The sequence below is a fragment of the Hibiscus syriacus genome, unplaced genomic scaffold (assembly GCF_006381635.1).
Source record: "Hibiscus syriacus cultivar Baekdansim isolate YM2019G1 unplaced genomic scaffold, ASM638163v2 tig00001349_pilon, whole genome shotgun sequence".
Lineage (NCBI taxonomy): Eukaryota > Viridiplantae > Streptophyta > Magnoliopsida > Malvales > Malvaceae > Hibiscus > Hibiscus syriacus.
The window spans coordinates 199,533-206,177 of NW_024061867.1; the positions used below are offsets into that span (position 1 = coordinate 199,533).

The 6,645-nt window shown below is 35.2% G+C and overlaps 1 pseudogene; it reads left to right on the forward strand.

The window, feature by feature from the left end:
• Positions 1-1,965: 1,965 nt before the first annotated feature.
• LOC120125699 lies at positions 1,966-6,361 on the forward strand (annotated as a pseudogene).
• The last annotated feature ends 284 nt before the right edge of the window (positions 6,362-6,645 follow it).

The following is a 6,645-nucleotide window of genomic DNA, read 5'->3' on the forward strand; positions in this document are numbered from 1 at the left end:
AAAACGGACCACGGAAACGGATTCGGCACGTCGAAAACTATCAGGATAGGTATACTCGGAAAAGATTAATGGTCGTTTAATGCTCGGTCAAAGCAATTTTAAGTTTTGGTCAAAGAAAGTCAACGGTCAACGGTCGGGTCGGGTCGGGTCGGGTCGGGTCAACGGTCGGGTCGGGTCAAACCGGTTCGAACCGGTTGAAACCGGTCAAACCGGTCAGAACCGGTTGAAAACCGGTTAAACCGGTTTCCAGCAGCCACTCGCCCTGCGGCGGCGCGTGTGGCGCGTGAGGCGTCCTCCGGGGCCCTAAAAATCCCGGAAAAATTTCTAAAAATTATTTTGAGCGATTTCGAGATACTTACAACGATCGGTTCAAATTTTTGAACGGCGGAGAGCTCGATTTCAAATCGGCCGAATCTTTGACTGCACCACCTCCTCACACGCCGCCGTCTACGGCGGACAAGGTTGACACCGGTGAACTCGGAACGGCACAAGGAACACGATGGTGCGGGAGGTGTCGTAAACGGAGCAACGATCAGCGGTGAATTTAAGATTTCCTCGGCGATAGAGCTAACAAAACCGTCGCTACTTTGACTGGAAATTCCCGAGGTTTGGCCGTGTTTCGCTTCAATTAATTTGAAGGGTTTGTTCCTCGCTCGATGATGAACACAACGGTGGTTTTAAAACGATGATAGGAATTTGGACGGCGTCGGAATCGGAGTTGGAAACTACGTATGGGAAAGGAAAATTGGGAGCATTTTGGTTCTGAAAATCAGAACCAAATGTACGCTTATAATCAAAGCTGCCGACAGTTTTAGGGTAAATTTAAGGCTTGGTCCTTGGATTTCCTTCACTTCTAAAATGGCCTATAAACTCTCATAAATTTTGATTTAGTCACCAACAATTTACCAATTTTCACAATTAACCTCCAATTTCAATTAAATATTATTTTGTAAATATTCGGGTTGTTACAAGAATGTTGCTGGCTTTGATATCTCGGTGGAATACTAGAGGATTTGCTTTTGTGTGGAGGTAAATGATTCCTTTGGGTTATGATTTTTTGTTATTGTTTTTTTTTTTTGGAGATTAGGGAGAAGAAGAAGGAGAAGGAGAAGAAGAGAGTTGATGGGAGGTTACTTGTTATGTCAGCAAAAAATTAACGAAGGTAACGATAAAGATAGAAATGAAAGCGAACTAAAAATTTAATATTTATATTGTAAGTTTCAAAAATTGGATGACTAAATATAAATGTCCTAAAATTAGAGGCTATTTATATACTTACCTATTTTAAACAGAATTTTTCTTACCCTGTCGTTAACCATGAGTATAGTTTGAAGATTTATTTTTTAATTAAATCTTTAAAAAACGATTGTGGATGTAATTTACCCTATATATATATATATATATATATATATATTATTTTGTACTCGATGTTTTTAAATTTCAGAAAAAATTCATAACTATAAAACGCCAAAGTTGGGCGAGATTCTCCCCATTTCTTCCCTCTGGTTTTCTCTGCATTTGTTTTCACTGTAGCTCTCATCATCAACTAGCAACAACAACGATAATAATAATAAAGATAAACCCTAGAAGTATCCGATCAAATCTTCCATAATTTATTTACTGTTCCGGCCTTTTCTTTCAAAGAAAAATCAAAAGGAGTTTTCCATTTTTATTTGCTGTAAATATCTTGCACTTCAATTTCAATGGAGAATTTCCCCTTTCTATAACTCTTTAATTTATTCTTCCGAACTGGAAATACAGTAAGATTTTGCGAAGCATTTTTCTTCTTCTGTATTTCTTAAATCTTATGCTAGGATCTCTGAGCTTGTTGAAATAAAAACATTGATTTTCTTTGCTTTGCCTTGTTTCAAGAGTCTGGAACTTTGATTGTAAGGTAAATTTAACTATATCTTATTTGTTTCGTTTTTTAGTTCTACTAGTTTAGAGTTGATGGTTCCCCTTTTTAATTGTAGTTTAATGCCATAACTTTTCCAGAATTTTTCTTTGTTTACTGCAATTGACTGTATTTTACTTGCTGTTTGTTACCTAAAGGGGAAAGTCTGATTTGAAAAAGCTGTGAAGGACTTTCAAAATGATATCAGAAAGACTTCTCTTCTTCTTTTGAAGCTAGATAGAATGTGCTTTTTACAGCTTTGCTTAGTTTATGTAATTATTCTTAGATCTGTTTGATTAGATTAAAAGCTGAAATTCCTTTTCTTCTTTTTAGTTTAGTGTGGAATTGATTCTGCTTGTAGCATACTTTCCATTTGAAAATCACGAGACGAATCAAGCGAAGCCAAAAGGAGTTTTATTTGTTAATAATGATTTCCAAGTAATGGAAATATGATTAGTTATTTGTTTTTCTTTTGGTCCCTTTGGTTTGTGGTTTGGCAGTAGTTAGTACTGGTAGGATGCTTCTGGAATTGATTCTTGTCTAACATTATGATTGTTTGATCAAGAATAAATAATAAACTTATTTAATGTCAGGACTCAGGAAACTAGTTGAACCTGAAAATAGCTAACAGTGGTATATTTCTTTGTTTTGGTAAAAGATTCTAATCTTAGTTAGTGCCAATTGGGGTATACTTTTTATTCTGAACATAAATTTTAATCAGGATCAATGCTCTTCACAGTGCTTGATTTATGGCATTGTATTGCATATTTCTTCCCAGGTAAGATATGATTTATTCAGATGCCAGCATTTGATGTTGGTGAATTAAGTGAACTTAGGTGGGGAGTGTATGAGGCTTTGTGCTGAGTAAATAGATGCAGGCAGTTGACTTTTTGTTGGAATTAAGAAATTACAGGTGTTTTGCTCTTTCAATAAGTAATTTTTTATATAATTGCTCTCTCTGGTGTCAGCAAAATAGCCGTAGGCCCGTAGTGTTCAGTTAGTGGTCATTACTTCCTAATTTACACAGACAAGAACTGCTTACACTCTACAACTTGTTTATTGGGTGAATGAATCTGCTTAACATTTCTTCTGAGACTAACTTGATAAATTTTATTTGATTGCAGAGCACACAAGATAAAATGCTCTCAACTCAAGCTTCACATGAACCAAAAACAGAACAGAACAGTCAAACAGCAGATTGCCCCTTAGCAGATTCTGGTTCAGTATCCACGTCAAGCAATGATGGCCGAAAAGTTTCACGCCAAGATATAGAACTTGTAAAAAAAAAAAAACTGTTCTTTATATTTCATTTCATTTCATTTCTTTCTTCTTTTCCTTTTTGATGTTTTAATTATCTGTCTTCTAATTAATGATTCACATTTTATGTAAAATGATTGTTCCAGGTCCAGAATTTAATTGAACGATGTTTACAACTGTACATGAACAGAGATGAGGTTGTCAAAACCCTCTTGACTCGAGCGTGGATAGAGCCTGGATTCACAACTTTAGGTAAGATTTCTGAAATATTTTTATTAGTCCTAATCTGTGTTTCTGTTATTTGGAATTTTCAATAGAATTGTCTTAGAGTTGGAAACCTTAATCTGTTGTTCTCTTTGCTATTCATGTTTATTCAGTATGGCAGAAGCTAGAAGAGGAAAATACTGACTTTTTCAGAGCCTATTATATAAGGCTGAAATTAAAGAAGCAAATCATTTATTTAACCATTTGCTTGAGCATCAATATCATATGATGAAGTATCCTGTGTCTCCAAAGGTTCCTCTGGCCCCAATACAAAATGGGGTTCATCCCATGCGTGGTAAGAGTTCTGACCAAGTAAAATTTCGACACTAGCCTCGATTACTTTAGTTATACTGAAAAGTGATCATTATTTTAAGTTACGCATGGTCTCTATTGTGGTTATTCAATGCCACTTTTTGCAGTGCAGTTAACAACTTACCAATGGGATACCCTGTGCTCCAACAACCTCCAATTCCAGCTACTGGGCAACCTCATATTGACTCCATGGGTATATCTAGTTGTCATGTGGTCAACGGAATCCCTGCACCCAGCAATTTTCAACCTATGCAGATGAGTTCTGGGAATGAGTGAGAACTTAACAATCTTTGTTTCGATCTACTATTAATTGGCTACTAAACATACAAATATTTACGTAGTGGTAATTCTGAAGGTGCTTTTCTTTATTTCCATGATCTCATATTATAAGTAATGCTGTTTCTTTCAATTAATTGCCTAATTTATGATTTGATTATTATGTGCTGCTTTCTTTTGCCTTCTGCTGGTTGAGATGTTCAGTAACTACTTTATCAGATTTGCTACAAATGTATGACAGGCTATTATACTACACTATCACAAACCAACTCTGTTCTATTAAACTGTAATCCTAATCTGTCTTAGGGTAGCTACATGTATAACTTTTGCTACCACATTCTTCATTAATGTTTAGATATTAAGTCATTGTCACAGTCATTGTCACAGTCATTGTCACATTATCTCTAGATTTTTTTTTAATTTCATAAACCAAAATTGTTTTTCGTGATTATGCTAATAATAACTGATTTTCTTGTTCTAGCATGGTGATGGACAACAATGAGAGTGATGTAACACCTGCAATTCCTCCACCTACTGCCATATCATCTATATCAGAGATGCCTGTGAGCAGTACATCGATGGCATCCAGTGGGAGTTTTCCCTTCACTGCATCAGACATGTTAGGGATGGGAGTAGACACATCAGCACTTGATTCAGCCTTCACAAGAGATGTGGCAAGTTCAGTAGGATTGCTGCTTGGAAATGATAATGGAGCTGGGAATTCTAGAGATTCCTTTAGATCACTTGATCAGATTCAATGGAACTTCAGTCTCACAGATCTGACTGCAGACTTGTCAAACCTGGGAGGTAAGCTGTGGCTATGATACCCACTCTAAAGATATCCAGTTAAAATTTTTTCTTTAAGTTGACATCTCTCTTTGTCTCTCTCACGCACACACACATGCATGCGAACACACACGTACGCTTGCTGGCACACATTCACATTGTTTTGTAACTGTTTTTCAACATTTGCTCTTAATAATTTGTGCATTGCTTTATTATTGGCCTTGGAAACCTAGCATCTTTTTTTACTTTCTTATTGTTCAATTTGTTGTTTTTCTTTATTGGGCTTGTACTCACAATGTGTGCCCGTTGGAATTATTACAGATCTAGGAGCTCTCGGAAACTACCCTGGTTCTCCTTTTCTTCATTCTGATTCAGAAATTTTGCTTGATTCTTCAGAACACGATAATATAGGTATTGAGGTTGCATACTGATGTTTACTAAGTGATATGCTTTAACTGACATAGAATAGGATTTTACAGGACCTATCATTTACTCGGTTATGATTGAATTTTGTGTCCAGTCGCAAAATTATGCATGATAATGTAATGTGGATGGTTTGGTTTGGTGTAATTATATTTATTTAAAATAAAAATAATAGAATTTGTTTATTTTTAAACATGTAGGTGTCTTTATAGGTTAAATTTTTTGTAATAATGATTTCTTATATCTTTGTTTATTAATTCTTCATCTTGCTCATCATGAAAATTTTAGTTTAAAAAAATAATACAAAAAGAATATTGAGACCTTCATTGCATAAATAAGTGTTTGAAGTGTTCCCCTTTCAGTTTCATCAGTATAACTGGATCAAAGTAGAAGTTTACAATCGCACCTATCATATTCCGAATTGAATTGAAGTTTGTTTAACTTTCGGATTATCCCTTGAATTAGTGCTCATGTGCATTAAAATCTGTGTAAGGCATCAGAATTCTTTGTATTAAGGGACTAAATCCACAGATGGCATCGATTTTACATTTTTAAAGACTCGAGTTGTTGACATTCTCCTATTCAAATATACTGGGTATATTAATGTGTTTGACAATCCACTCATAATCTAACTTATTTCAGTGGTGGACTTTTTTGTTGATTCTGTCCCTGAGCAGCCGTGCTCTCCATCCGATGAAGATAAGAAATCCTAGCCCAAGGTGAGTCTTGTAGCCTTCATCTTCTTAAAGTTAGGAATAAGAACAAGGATTTGACGACATCCTATTCAGTAGGCATTTTCAAATTTAAATTGTTAACCAATTAGAATAGCTAAGCAGTGCAACTTTAGCTTGTGCTCAAGTCAATAGCTGCCAGCCCACAAACAGGAAATTAGCCAGGTTCTGCTTAGTTGTAAATTTTCAGATTATGGATATCAGACCTTAATGTGATTTGGAGTATCTGAGGATCGTTTGTTCGTAATCTTGTGTTTCCGCGGACATTATCGTGATATATTATTACATCTTTGATTTACTTGTTCTAGTAAAAGATGAGATTATTTCTGTTAATTGTTATCTTAGCTTTCAATTTTATGTAGCAATAATGCACATGGTATACAAAATGGGTCGAACTAGGACTTGGTATTTTATATTTTTTTATTAGTAAGGGATAAATATAAGACAATATCTATTTAAAGATAACTCTCAATCATTTGGCAATAAATGATCACACCTTTTTAGTATTCAAACCTATGACCTCAAAGAATAATATTAATTCTTTTACCACCGAGATGGTGTGGTTATATTTTCTATTTCTTGTTTGTTTCAGTTGGTAGCGTTTTATTAATCGTCTTCACCAACCACCAACAATCTTGAAGTGGAATCATAAACCAAAGAACTTGATCGGGAGGATTTAACTAACTCGAGAAAAAATTTAAA